The sequence below is a fragment of the Trachemys scripta genome, chromosome 3 (assembly GCF_013100865.1).
Source record: "Trachemys scripta elegans isolate TJP31775 chromosome 3, CAS_Tse_1.0, whole genome shotgun sequence".
In the NCBI taxonomy this organism is placed as follows: Eukaryota; Metazoa; Chordata; order Testudines; family Emydidae; genus Trachemys; species Trachemys scripta.
Window position 1 is genome coordinate 61217233 of NC_048300.1, and position 14977 is coordinate 61232209.

Consider the following 14977-nt stretch of genomic DNA (forward strand, 5'->3'; position numbering starts at 1 on the left):
GGAACAGGCAGGCAACAGCGACTATGCAGAGCTCTGCTGAAACAAGTTTAAGAGATTCCCCTGGCACTGGCCCAGCCCCAACAAGCTGGCTGGCCCTGTTCCCTACTACAGTGCTGTCCTTGGGCCTCAACTAGTACAGGAAAAACAGCTTCACAATGGCATAGCTACCCCTCCCCAGTGCCCCAGCACAGCTGCAAGACAGCAAGAGAGGCCAGCTCAGTACAGCTCGTACCTACTCGGCCACAGATAGGGGACTCCAAGCAGGGATGTGCTCAGCGCAGCTCCTGTTGGGTTGGCTGTGGCAGTGACTGCTGGCAGACGACAGCTCCAAATGACTACCACCAGTATGGCATAGGAAGGCTCCCTCCCGTCTCACCTGGTACAGCTGCTATGAATGGCCTACGAGAGTCCTTTCTGAGGTCTCCACTGCAGGGATGTTCAGAAGGCACAAGCTAAAGGTCTGGCCGTCTCAGCCAGCAATTCCTCGGTCTCACTGTGACTATCCTCCTCCCTTCCCTGGTATCCAGCACCTCTGCCATTCCTCACTCTCACCCCATCAAGGGGTGGGAGGAGGACAACCCCACCTTGAATTCCTAACCCACTCCACAGTCTGAAACAACGTCCAGAGACATTCTGACATTCACATTATCCCAAGTAACTGTTCCTCAAAACAAGGACTCACAGATCCAAAGCAACGTGCCTGTCCGCCTGCCTCCAAGTCAGCTCTCCCCTGGTGGCATCTGGCAGCTTCTGAACGGCTCCTGAAACACGAGAAAGGAAACTCGGCGTCAATCACCTATCAGCATCACATATGGACTCACATGCACGTGTGCCCCAATCCACAGCCATGCACCAGGGCTGGAGTCGGCAGCTTCAGGCAGCTTCCCTGTGGCAGGATTTCACAGTGCAACAGGCTCATTGCCTCCACTGTATCCTGGAAAGGGAAGGGCTTTCCAACTATCCCCTCACGGAGCAGGGAATTCCAGGCAGACCGGGAACTCCACTCCCCCCAAACCAGGCGCAGGATTCCTAAATGGCCTGATGCATCCCTCAGTACAGCAGCAGCTTTTGGTAGGATGACTCCAGGAATGACTGCAGAGTTGCACCTCCTCCCTTAATTTTATTCCTATACAGTGCGGTGTGTGTAACCTCTCTCACTCTAAGAAGTTAGTAATTGCCATAGCAGCCGAGGGGGAGTGAGTGGACTTTCCTAATCCTTCACCAGCAATACGGCTGGGGCCCTGCAGGCATATCATCTAGGTTGTCCCTTTGCTCTCCAAAATCAGAGGGGAGGATTCAGAGGAGCGGCTCTAAAACAGGCCTCAGTTCAGAGTGGAATAGAAACACAGGCTGACACATGGGTCTGTTTGTTCTGAGGGAGGGGAGGATGGACTGCTGAAAGGCATGCAGATAACAGCCAGAATTGGGCACACAGCATGAACTGATTCTGCCCCATACTCACCAAGCTGTCAGCAACCTTATCTCAGGTGCAGCCCTGATACTGCAGCCAAGTGTGTCAGACCCAGAGCATCACAGCTTTGGCCTGAAGCCACAGAAGGAGGTGGCTACGAGCCAGGTCTCTGGCCACTCTAATTAGATCTGTATTGCAATAGGAAACTTAATCTCTCAGTCCCTTTTATCTGTCCTCACTATCTCTCATCAGCAAGCAATGCTCCTCAAGATTTAAATCCCTCCCCTCTTCTGGGCTGCTGTCTGCAATGATGCTGATCCCATGTCAGAGTCCACTGAGAGATGCAAACACACTGGGAAGGATCATATGGGGCTACCATTCTTCCAAGACAGTCTCCCAGTGATCAGATTCAGCGGTGGGCCTGGTCACCCGACACTCAGAGGGGCAGAGGATTTCAGGGTAACAGAGCAATTCATTCTATTTATACAAACTGCTGGGGAATAGTTCTCTTCTCTCCCCTCTCCCCCCCATGCACACAAGGGGGAGGGGATGCACCTCTTCCCCTTCAGGCTGAGGGAACCCAGGGCTCTGAAAGGAACATGCTTTGCTTCCTACCCAAATCATCCTAGCTGCCTCCATTCTCCAAGTTCTAATTCACACGTGACAAGGTCCCCATGCCTGGCTTCCAGCATTAGCTGCATTTCTACTCCAGGTGCTCCCTTCCTCCTCCCAAACCCATTCCTATCTGCCCAAGTGACACACCATGATGATGCTGTGCAGTGTCCGCAGCTAACGCTTGCCCTGGGCATAGGGGAGTGCCAATTAGCTTCACTGCACAGTCCTTCTCTCGTCAACCAGGACTGTCATGTATGATTTGGGCCTGGGAAGGGGTAGGAGGAAGATCCCCGCCCTCATCAGGAATGGATTGAGAACAGAGAATTGGAAGAGGAACTGCTCCCTGCATTTACTGTGCAGGCTCCACAGAACTGTATTAACTTTGTGTTTATAGAGCATGTGAGCCACGAGAAGGTCTATCAGCACCACTCCTGACAATGCAGCTGCCAGCTCCAGTAATAAAAGAACAGTCTTTGCAGTACACTCTAAAGCCCAGCAAATTCAGAAGGGGCAGGTAAGAGGGAGGACTGGGAAAGAGTTCCAGAGTCAAGGGGTACACTCCCAGGAAATGTTCCCTGCTAGTAGTTCTCCCTCTGTCACACCAAGGGGGCTCCAGCATCTATGCTGATCACAATCCAGTTTTCTCTTGAGACAACGCTTCACTAGAGAAGCATTCCTGGGGCAGCCAGACACCAATGGACTAGGGTACCCCGCAAAGCCCAGAACTCAAGATACACCAATGAAAGCTACCACTGCTGCTCTGTCCCATGCATTAAGGCTTGGCTACACTTGGGACTTCACAGCGCTGTGTGTATGTACTCCACCTCTCGGAGGGGAGTAGCTTGCAGCACTGCGAGCGAGCGTGCAGTGCTGCAGGCACTGATTACACTGGCGCTTTACAGCGCTGCGCTCGGGGTGGGGGGGGCGTTTTCACACCCCTGAGCGCAGCAAGTTGCAGCGCTGTACAGCGCCAGTGTAGCCAAGGCCTTAGTTACTACTGTTAATCCAGCAGTTTCACTCTGTTTTGGACTGAATCTTTTATTCAAGTCCAATGAGATGTGACTGATCTGGTTACATACCAACTCTGGTGTGCAACAGTTTCACTCTACTAAGATCATAGAAAATGAACTCTTTCCCATCTGCAAGAGAGCCAGAAGGTCCTCTCCCCCTGCCTTGCAGGTATATTATCAGTTGTGGCCTCTAGCTGCCTCAAGTAGTGGGACTGAGAGTCTGTGTAGATGCTGATACTCAAGACAATGGAGCAACCAGACAAGCTGCTAGAATTTCATCAAGAGATCCTGACCAGGAGACTATATTAGCCGATCTGAGGCTAAAACAATCACCACAGACTGTTCCCCAACAGTCCAGCCATAGCAAGAGAGGGCTGCAGGGTATTAATTACAGGAAGTTTTAACATCCAAAGAGGAAGGCTCTCTTTGGAAGCTGGCTAATCGCTTCAGTCAACCAGAGAATCCCAGCTAGAATTAGGTTCAAGATTCATTCTGCTACTAAGTAGCTTGTAGCTTTGCTCTATAGTAAAGGTTAGTTGCTCTCAGCACAGAAACATGCATCCCTACTATGCTGTCTTTGTGTATCCTAATGCTCACAACACAGGTTGGACTAACAATGTTACACTGTCTGTCTCCCCAGAATCAGGATGGAATTCCATGGATTTTCACTCATTTCTTGCTCTTTCATATCAGTAAATCTTGATAGCTAGGTAGACAACATTGCTCCAAGCATGTGATAGGTTACACAAGAGGGATCAAAACAAAGGGATCAGACTGGCCATTAAGCAATGAGCGCTACTTAATAGTTAACATTTTTCAAAGTTAATGAGATCAACAGAGCCCTCCGATTGAAAGCTTTTGTTGTTGCTGAGTATAAGAAGGATCAGGAACATGAATAGGCTGCCCAGCTAATGTTTTCCCAGAAGAGCCCCTTGTAAAGTTACCAGAATCACACCTCCCTCACAATTCCCCTCATCCCCTCCCACTCAAAACAGATCACAGGTTTTCTTTTTATTTATTACGTTTTAACAAGTTTACAAACCCTTGCCTTGTAAATATAAGAAACAAAGCCATCATTACAACAGTTGCATTTGTTTAAAGAAATATGATAGGAATATAGTCATCAGATCTTTCTATTTACCAGGGTGTTACCATATTACAAAGTGAGCATCATTAGTATTCCCCTCCAATAATATGCTGTTTCTAGATCACAGGGTTTCTAATTCAGCTATATTCCATTCACCAGGAACATATCCTATTACTTACTGCATTGACTGATCATCAATTTGTACAGCACCTTATATCCCAAACCCTTTTATAAACTTGAACTGATCAACAGTGCACACCCCCTACAACCATCCAACACTGACAGGCAGCCACCTCTGGAGTGGAATGCAACAGCTGATTAACAGCTGAACAGCAAAAGGTTAAGACAGGAAGCAAAGAACCTGATACCCAACCAAAATGTAGAGAGAATGTCAGTGGGGCAAGTTAAAATTTGGCCAGGATACCAAAACTAGCATTCCAACTCTCCCTCTCTCTCTTTTTTTAATAAAAGTACTGAAGAATCTTTAATAGTTAGACTCAGCATTAGCTCAAAGAGTGCCATCTACTGAATTATTTGCACCACTCCCTGCTGTACAAGGTTTTCACTGAAGATAACCCACCCATATACTGAACCAGCACAATCCTGCTTAGATTGGGCTGTGCTCTCTTCAGATCTCACAAGATGGTCTGGCTGCTGGCCAAGTAGTTCTCTGCTCGAGTTCCCAGTTTACATTTGTTTTCCCTCCCCTCACACATATGCCCGTTTTTTAATCCCCTCCCCCAAACAAATCTCCTCTTACCTGTGCTATCTTTAAAATGTCTTCTCTGCAGGCAGAGCTAAAGAATCATTGTTAGGCCTCATGCTGAAGCAGCAACAGCAGCAAGGCAGGGACACTTAGATGTTTTGGCGTAAGCCTCTTGAAGGAGACATTTCCCTTAGTGAATAGTTCACAGGGAGCAGTTGAGCTGTCAGAGGTTCCAGAGGATAACAGCGATGGCCCTGACAGCATAAAGTGAGTGTTGCTATGAGGCCTAGTACTCTGGGCAAGTGCTGGCAAAACACAGGAGGGAAGTTAGGGAGCCATTGTTCTAAATTCTCTCTCAATGAGCAGTGAGGGAACAGCTGCAGCAAGCAAACTGTTTGGAGAGCGGTGTGGGAGCGTGGGTGAACATTTCTGAAAATTTAACAAGCAGGAATCCCCTTTCCCAGTGCTCTGCCAGCTCTTGTGCCGTGTGGGTGGGCATAGGAGGGGAAGAGGAGGGAGAAAGAAGAAATCAGTAAACCGCTTTCCTGGAGTATGGAATCCAAAATAAACTACTAAATCAGACAAACCAGGAACAGGTTAAGCTTTGCCTGATCTTTCCCTCAAGCAGCATAACATTCACTAAATCTTGTATAATCCACAGCAATCTAGATCAGCAACCCCTCTATCTAGTGTCTCAGTCTTGCATGCTCTGAGAAACCTATAGCCACTCACCCCATAACAATACAGAAGACCAAAAGGATCATTAAGATAACCCTCTAGCACATAAGTTATCACAACACTAAAGGATGCTCCATACTCCGGGTCTTTACATATTCACTGTAATGCACTACCTCAACAGCCCCATCCATGAACGCTCTGCAACTACAGAGAAGGCACCACAGAACTAGTGTTCTGTGTAATACTAAAACACATCACCGGCAACACCAGGAGGGATAAGCTGGAGTGCCGATGAGAAGCGCAGTCAGGAAAGTAACTGAAATACTTCCCTGATGGATTGTATTTTCTAAATGGACAACTTACCTTACATTCCCAACTACCGAGGGATAATCTTCATTCATTGCTATATTTGCTTTCCACAACCAACTCTCTGTATAACTTTTAATGACTGATGTCCCCAAATACTTGGATGCTAATATCTAAACTGTATTGTTAAATCTATTCACCTTAATTTGGGTTACTGCTAATTATGCACTATATGTATCTTATGACTTTTAAAAACAAACTTTGTATTTGTGGATAATCTAAGCACTATCCCCAGATGTACAGACACTCGTTTCTTAATCTATGTATCATGTAATTTTTAACATTAGCTTTAATAAAAATTTTAAATCTGTTTTTATCACCTGGGGCTGCTAAAGGAGACTCTTCCCTCCCACATAAAAAAACAGCAGCTTGGAGCAATGCCCGCCCAAAGTGAACACTACCGATACCGTGGAAGCCTGAAGTCCAATGCTGATGCTGCCAAGTGCTAAGCACTGCATGGCCAAGGCAAAAGCAAATGCCAAGAAACAGAATTGCTCTTAGCAGCAGCCAGCTTCATTCCAGAGCTGTGGCACTCCAACGAGCCTGACTTTGGTCATTCACTGGCTAGATACAGTCCTCCGCTTCATAGAGAAACCTGGACGTGGCCCAGTCTATTGCTGGTGGCTCTGGAGGGAATTTTGAAGCCTTGATCACACAGTGTAACACAACTTAGGTACACAAGTGGAAGAGTTACAGTTGCTGGGGGGACCCATATTTGGCTAGTTCCTGATCTGTTTCTTTTTTAAATCTCAACCCTAATAATGCTGCATTCACTTTTGATGATTGATGTTTTAAGTGTTTTGTCTTTAACCACTGACTGACACATGTTTTGCACTTCAGCAGCACGTCCTACCTGAGCACTTGAACATTAAAAGATTCATGTTCACCATTTCTACCCACCAGGAACTATCCCCATTTCATAGGTAGGGAAAGTGGGGCACCAAGAATGGAAGAGGCTTCCACAAAATCACAAGGTGAGTCAATAGGAAAGTTGGGAATGGACTGCAAATATGGTTTCATCCAGTGCTTTTACCTCAAGAAAACCCCTCATTTCCATGAGGTTTGGCTTGGAAAAGGGAAGAGCCACAATTGTTTTGGAATTTACTTCAGGAAATTCATTTAAAATTCAGATGAAATGTTGCATCAGTGTAGGGCTTTTGGCAAATAATACACGTGTACATGCACACCTGTAACCAGAAAATACATAATCTATGCATCCGAAGAAGTGGGCTGTAGTCCACGAAAGCTTATGCTCTAATAAATTTGTTAATCTCTAAGGTGCCACAAGTACTCCTGTTCTTTTTACATAATCTAAGGTAAACGAGAAAGGGCAAGTGTGCATGGTATAAGCACATAATTGAGCTGCAGAGCAATGAGTCAGAAATGCCCTGGGATCCCAAACAAGCAAAAATAAAGCATCAACTCTGACCCCCCCCCTAGCAGGAGAGAGATATTTATACCAAGTTTAGTTCTCTCTGCTTCTAGGCTTTCATCCCAGAAAGACTTCTTTTGTTTTAATTACCCTTTCACCAGCAGATGGTCAGAGACATGAGAGGCAGAGGATGGTACAGCCCTAGCTGTTCTGTGTAGATTTACAGTTATATCTGTATCTGAACAATTATGTGCATGTCCATGACAACAGCTGTAAAGTTTACATGGCAAGGTCCATTTCTGGCATGATGGGAATGTCTCTCCTTTTCTCCAGATTCCACGCTGGAGGAAAAAGCTCTCTCCAAAAGCAGGTGGGATAACTAAAATGCAGCCTCATCTTCCTTGTAAGAAAAACACCAAACACCAATAAGCTAGAAATCTGGATATTGCCTAGGCAATATGAAAATCATACTTTAAAAACATTTATATGGAAACTTTAGCCATCCCCTCTGCTAGCCATCCTAGAAAGCTTGTTAGACTGGCGCAATTCTATGGTCTGTACAGCATTGAGCACACAGATGGCATACAACGTATCATAGCTAAAATCTAGACTTCTGGGCTGCGTAAGGACAGTGAGATGGGTCTCCCTCCCAACCAGCCTGGACATCTCTTATGAAAACTCGGTACATATACAGCCAGCAATAGTTCTTGATGGGCTGAGTGGAGATGCTGTCCAGCCTTCCAATGGAGTGGAGCTGTTGGCCACTATCACACCACTTGCACCCACACCTCTCTCCAGTCAGGAATGTTTCCCCCTTAACACTAGGGAAGTCTCTGTGAGGTCTCCACATCAGAGGGTGGCCAAGTGTTCCTCATAGACTTCTACAACGCAGTCCATGGCCACTCCTTTCTGTGCTACTAGTGCAGTTCATTGCATGCTGGGACCTAAAACCTCAATGCGCCACCCAGATCACAGCAGTCTGACCTACTGGGAGCAGTACTTTCTACACACCACACATTGAGACTGAGGAAAAGAGACTGCTTTCTAAAATATACTCTGGGCATAGCAGATTCAGAGCACAGGCCAAGGGCTGGAGCAGGCACAGAATTTTCCCCCTGCCTTGTAAGTGGTAGAGCAGTAAGGTTACTGTAGCAGGGTGCAATCCTGGAGCACATCCCCTGGCGGAGCAGCACTGCAGTCAACCTGCCTCAGTTTCCCTCCTGGGTTTTTTAGGGACTCTGCTTTCAGGACAGTTCAGTTGATGGACTTAGCCAGAGGGCAAAGTCACAGAAGTTCACACCTTCCAGGATAATCAAAGTCCAAAAAGAACACCCCAATCTTCTGTCTCAGACCTGAGTCAAGCACACAACTGTCTTCAACCCTTCTCATCCTGGAGTCAACTTCCAGCACTCCTGGCTCTGGTTTGTCCCTTCTTCCTCCCCTTAACAGCAGGGGTTGCTGCACCCCATCCAGGGTGGCAGTATAGGGGGAACCCACACCCACCCTTTACCCAGGACTCTTTAGCTCCGGAAACCCTAAATAATGGGGCTGTCTGCTCCCTGTAGCCACAAGCCGGCCTGGTTTCTCCTTCCCAGGGCCTTTTCCTTCCTGAGCTCAAACATCTCCACCTTTGGGACAGGGTGGCCACAGCCTTCCTTCCTGGCACTGTGGCCAGCTTCCCCCAGCCCTTCAGCTTTTCCTTGGGATGAGGCTACACAGCCCTCCTTCCTAGGTCTATGCTATAGTTGTCACTGACTCCCTAGCTCACCCTCACCAGGGATCAGGTACTGCTCCAGGAAGTCTCCCTCCAATTCTCTCCGGAGTCTAGGCTCCCTCAAGTGAGCTCAGTGCAGTCATTTACCTGCTAAGCATTCCTGTCATGTCTAGGCACTTGACCCCCATTCCCAAGCTGTCTGCTGATTGTCCCCCAGAGCACCTATTCTTAACGTGGCCGTGTCTTGAAACAGGGACTGACTGGCCCCAGGCCCCAGACCACTCTATTACAGTTACCTTTTTTGTTAAGGGCCATAGTGTAACGCATTCACAGAACTAGCACTCCACTAGTCACGTGAGGGCTGAGGACAGGTGGATGCTGCTGTCTTGCTGAGATGCTGCAGAGGTCGTGTTGGTCAAACTTGCAGAGTAGCTTGTTTGCTTTCATTCCTTCTGCTTAGTATAGGCATCACGGGCAGGGCCCCAGGGATTCGACGATTCTGGGTTGCAGAATTTGCCGTGTGGGGAAGAAACCCAAGATAATCCTACTGGCTACAGGAACACCAGCACTTAAAACAATTAACAGATTTTACTGCAATCTACTGCCATACTGGGCTCCCTGCTTTCCTATCCCTACCCCACAAGGGGGAGTCCTAGCTATTTATGAGAGCAGTTTGCCACCTGAGTCACAAGAAGGAGCTTCCCCAGGCAGTTAGGCTTTGGACCAGACCGCTGAACCCCAAACCCTGCAGATCAGCACCCCTTAACCCAGTGTGAAAGTTAACCCTGGAAACTGAATTTAAAAGCTGGCTATGTGATTCCTACAACATGTCTGAACAATGGCTGATGGGAAGGGAAAGGGATAGGGCCCTCTTACCTCCTCCCCTCCCACCCCCCATTTAGTGTCATGTCCTTTTCACTCCCAGCCCCCTCCTAACACCACCCAGCAAGCAGGAGGAGGTGGGGGTGGGAACAACATAGTGACCCCAAATCCTAAAAGACCCCCTGGTTTTACAGTAACAATCTGTATCCCAAAGCAAACTACCAGTAAGCTGCAAAGCCTGGAAAATAAATGCACAGTGATTATTCCCTGTTAAAGAATGATAAATGGGGGAGTAAATACCCAGACATCTGATGGAAAAGTTGGGGACAACTTGTTTCAGAAGATGAAGGAAGTAAGGAGGAGGCCAGCCATTTTAGACTTGATTCGGACCAAAAGAGAGGAATTGGTTGCCCCTCTGAAGACTGAAGACAAATTGGGCGAAAGTGATCACAATGAGAGATTTCATAATTCTAAGGAGAGGAAGGCGTGAGAGCAACAGAATAAGGACAATGGACTTCCAAAAAGCAGACTTTACTTACCTGTCCTTAGAGTCTGCTAAAGTCCCACGGGTAGAAAATCAAAGGGAAAAAAGCTGGCAGTTTCTCAAAGAGACAATATTAAAGGCATAACAGCAAACTATCCCAATATGAAGGAAGATAGAAAGAATAGTCAGAGGCCAAAATGGTTATATCAGGAATTCTTTAATGATCTGAAAATCATAAAGGAATCCTACAAAAAGTGGAAGCATGGACGAATTGCTAAGGACAAGTACAAAGGATTAGCACAAGCATGCAGGGACAAAATCAGAAAGGCTAAGGCACAAAATGAGTTACACCTAACAAAGGACATAAAAGACAGTAAGAAGAGGTTCTTTAAACACATTAGGAGAAAGAGAAAGATGAAGGAAAATGTAAATGCTCTACTCAGCAGGGCAGGAGAGCTAATAATTGATTATATCAAGAAGGCTGATATGTTTAATACCTGTTTTCCTTCAGTTTTCACCAAAATGGTTAAGTGGGACCAGACTCTTAAAAACAGGGCTTGATGAAATTCACCCTAGAGTACTTAAGGAACTAGCAGAAGCAATCTCAGCAATTAACTTTGCAAACTCATGAGATCCCAGAGGACTGGAGAAGGGCGCAAAGAGTACTTACAGTAAAAAGGGGAACAAAGAGAAGCCGGGGAATTATAGACCAGTCAGCTTACCTTCCATATATGGAAAGATACTGGAATAAATTAGTAAACAATCAATTTGTAAGCACCTAGAGGATAACAGGATAATAGCCATCAAAAAAGATTTTTTCAAGAACAAATCATGCAAAACCAATCTAATTTCCTTCTCTAACTGGCCTAGTGGATGTGGGGAAGCTTTAACTGAGGTGGTCCAGAGACATCTACACAGAACACATCACGGGACACCGCCAGTACCAGGTCAAGTAACCGAGACCGCCGACCAGGGAAATAACCCACTTCCTTCCCTGATGAACCGAGGGATGCACCTCACCCATCTACTTATTCTCTACACCAATATCGACTTGGACTCTTAATACATTTCATGGGTGGCGTACCCGAGCCCACCTATCCACTGACCCTTTAAAAACTCCCACACCCCAATCTGGATCTATGCTGGTTATGTGATATGTTCGTACCTTGTTAACCTTGTAACCGATACTCGCAATCTCCCATAACCTAAGCTTGACCCCAGATGTACAGTACCTTCCCTCTTAACTTGTGTACATTTGATTTCAAACATTAACTTTAATAAAATTTTTATATCTTGATTTTAGTGAGGCTTTTGACACAGTTCTACCTAACATTCTCATATGCAAACTAGGGAAATGTCACTGTCAGACCAGAAGGCTGTATCTACTGGGGTCCCACAGGGGTCTGTCCCAGGTCTGGTACTATTCAATATCTTCATTAATGACCTGGATAATGGAGTGGAGAGTATGCTTATAAAATCTGTGGATGACACCAAGCTGGGAAGGGTTTGGAAGCACTTTGGAAGACAGGATTAGAATTCAAAATGATCTTGACAAATTGGAGAACTGGACTGAAATCAACAAGATGAAATTCAATCAAGACAAGTACAAAGTACTACATTTAGGAAGAAAAAAAAAATCAAATACACAACTACAAAGTGGGGAAATACTGGCTAGGCAGTAGCAGTGCTGAAAAAAATCTGGGGATTATAGTGGATCACAAATTGCGTATGAGCCAACAATGGCAAAAATTAACAGGAGAGTTGTATGTAAGACCCAGGAGGTAATTGTCCAGCTCTACTCAGCACTGGTGAGGCCTCAGCGGGAGTACTGTATCCACTTTAAGAAAGATGTGACTTTAAATTTGAGAGAATCCAGAGGAGAGCTACAGAAATGATAAAATGTTTAGAAAACCTGACCTAGGGAAAGGTTAACAAAATGGGCATGTTTAATCTTGGAAAAAGATGACTGAGTGGGGACTGAGAACAGTCTTCAAATGTGTTAAGGGCTGTTTTAAAGAGGATGGTTATTGACTGTTCTCCAGGTCACTGAAGGTAGGACAAGTAGTAATGGGCTTAGTCTGCAGTGAGGAAGATGTAGGTTAGATATCGGGAAAAACTTTAACTACAAGAATAGTTAAGCAAAGGAATAGGCTTCCAAAGGAGGCTGTGGAATCCTCATCATTGGAGATTTCAACAACAGGTTAGAGAAACATCTGTAAGGGACGGTCTAGGTTTACTTGGTCCTGTCTCAACACAGGAGGCTGGACTGGATGTCCTCTCAAGGTCCCTTCCAGACTTACATATCTATGATTCTACATAATTCAGCTGTAAAGTCATTTATTTATTTTTTTCCCTAGTCTGATTCTGCAACAGAGTATTGAGTCTGGTGCAGATTTCAGCACTACAGAACCACAAATCCAGGAGTTTCTAAGGGTATGTCTACACAGCCCGCAAAAGTGAGCCTCCTAGCCTGGGTTGCCAGACTTGGGTTAACTGAGCACACGCTAGTGCTCTAAAAAGAGCTGTGTAGACCGCCCTTTGAAGTTCCAGCTCTGTCTGTAGCTCAGACTCTGGAGCCCAACCCATTACCTAGGCTTCTTCTAGGATAAAAAAAAAAAAAAAAAAAACTTAACAGCCCAGCTTGCGGGATGCCACATGTAGGGTAGTGTAGAGTAGTGAGCACCTCATCACCTCATTTGAGTTTGCTCCTTTCATGTCAACGAATGCATCCCTGAACAGTGCTGGTGCTGTATTCTCATCTGGACACAGCACGATGGCCAACACAAGTTGAACAGAAACAGGCACCAGCAGCACCTGATCTGAAGACTATGTCACAGGGAAGCAAGAACCACACTATGAAAACCAGGCACCCCTAAAATTCTGTTGTTCCCCTCCCCACCACTGATCAAGGGTGGAGGCAGGGAGGGTCTTTTGCAGATGGCAGGTGGTAATCCTCAAATGCAGCAGCTATGACTTGTGAGATGGAATTTGGAAGTGACTGGCCTGGGTTATGATCACGGACTTTGGGCCTGCTGGGAATTCCCACAGGAAGTTTCATTATGTGCAGCACGCATTCCACAGAGGCCAGAAGGACAATTCGCTGTAGAGACTGGAGGTTCACTCAGGACATGTCAGAGGATGCAATGAAGAAAAGAAGTTCTGTGTTCTTTCCACAAGACTTGACCCAAGACTTTGCACCTCCACATTGGCCAGTTCAAATGAAATCAGATTGCTCTCTTGGGCCATGGCAGATGGATCTCCCTGGCCAATAAAGACTTATGTCTGGGCTGGGGAGGGTTGTACATGACAAGGCTACAGGGAGGGTTGTACATGACAAGGCTACAGAAAACAAGTGCCTTCTCCTGACAGCATGCTGAGCAGTGGAACAGCGTATTATATATCTGTGTCCCCCGTCTATAGTCATCGAGTGACAGGGGCTGGTCTCTTCAGATATGTACGGAAGAGAGTGGCAAGAGCAATTCAACCCAATGCTCATTTTAAATATTTAACTGTATGAAGACTGGATATGTCCTCAGTGGGAGACTCACAGGAGTGGAAGAAAAACACCAAAACGGCTCCACTGATCACAGACTCTGGAGCCTCTACGCCTCCATGCATGTGTTTCACATACAGTTTGTACAGACTACAGCATGATGGCACTAGCCACCCAATCATCAACCACTCGGGAAGAAGCGTGCAAGCCACAGGGAATGAACCAACCTTAATTGGCCTTCTTGTTAAAACCTACCACACAGCCAATCCTTTTGGAGGGAGCAAGCATGAGTTATTTTGCTGCAGCTATTAAGGCAATGTTGCTGCTAGGACATGCCCCTGGAGTGACTCCGTTCTGCTCTGCTCTCCCGCTGCATTCCTCAGGTTGTTTAACATGGATTTGGCTCCTTCGTTTCCACAAGTAAGGAGAAGCCTGAACGCTGACTGCCATCTGCAAACGCAGCCCAGGCTCCACCCCCGCATGCCTGCGGGCCACCAGGTGTGGCCAGAAATGGCACAAGCTACACACCAAACACACCTTTGATGTGGAGCTGAAAGCATGTAGCCGCAGGGCACAAACAGCACGCCGCCTGCCGCCGTGCTGACTCGCTGCACAGGAATGTGGGCTACAACCACAGGCCAAGACAGACAAACAGGGTGCATTCCACACTAAACAGGGAATAAAAACAAGCAGCTGAGCCCACATGCCCTCTGCATGCCCACATGCCCTCCACACATGGGCCATGCCACCTCCAGAACCTCCACCATGGCCTCAATTCCAAACCCAATCAACCGACAGGGTGCCTGGAGCACCATATAGCTGCAAAGCCAGGGAAACAGCATAGGAAAAGAGAGTTAATAAAGCAACCCACAGAGAAAGGGAAAGAGAATCTGTCTGGGCTGGGAAGTGACTGAATATCAGAGTTTGTAGATTTCAGAGTAACAGCCGTGTTAGTCTGTATCCGCAAAAAGAAGAACAGGAGTACTTGTGGCACCTTAGAGACTAACAAATTTGTTAAGTATCAGGGGGTAGCCGTGTTAGTCTGTATCTACAAAAACAACAAGGAGTCTGGTGGCACCTTAAAGACTAACAGATTTATTTGGGCATAAGCTTTCGTGAGTAAAAACCTCACTTCTTCGGATGCTGAAGAAGTGAGGTTTTTACTCACGAAAGCTTATGCCCAAATAAATCTGTTAGTCTTTAAGGTGCCACCAGACTC

At 46.5% G+C, this 14977-nt stretch overlaps 1 protein-coding gene across 9 annotated transcripts in view; it reads right to left on the reverse strand.

The window, feature by feature from the left end:
- TJAP1 (tight junction associated protein 1) overlaps positions 1–14977 on the reverse strand; it is a 50653-nt gene that overhangs the window by 19156 nt on the left and 16520 nt on the right. For 7 of the 9 annotated variants that reach the window (XM_034764888.1, XM_034764885.1, XM_034764883.1 and 4 more), the window contains one exon: positions 683–761. The gene's annotated coding sequence lies outside the window, so the exon portion shown is untranslated. Of the gene's footprint in view, positions 1–232; positions 410–682; positions 762–14977 lie in introns of those variants that run through there. The other 2 variants (XM_034764886.1, XM_034764889.1) reach the window with 2 other exon arrangements.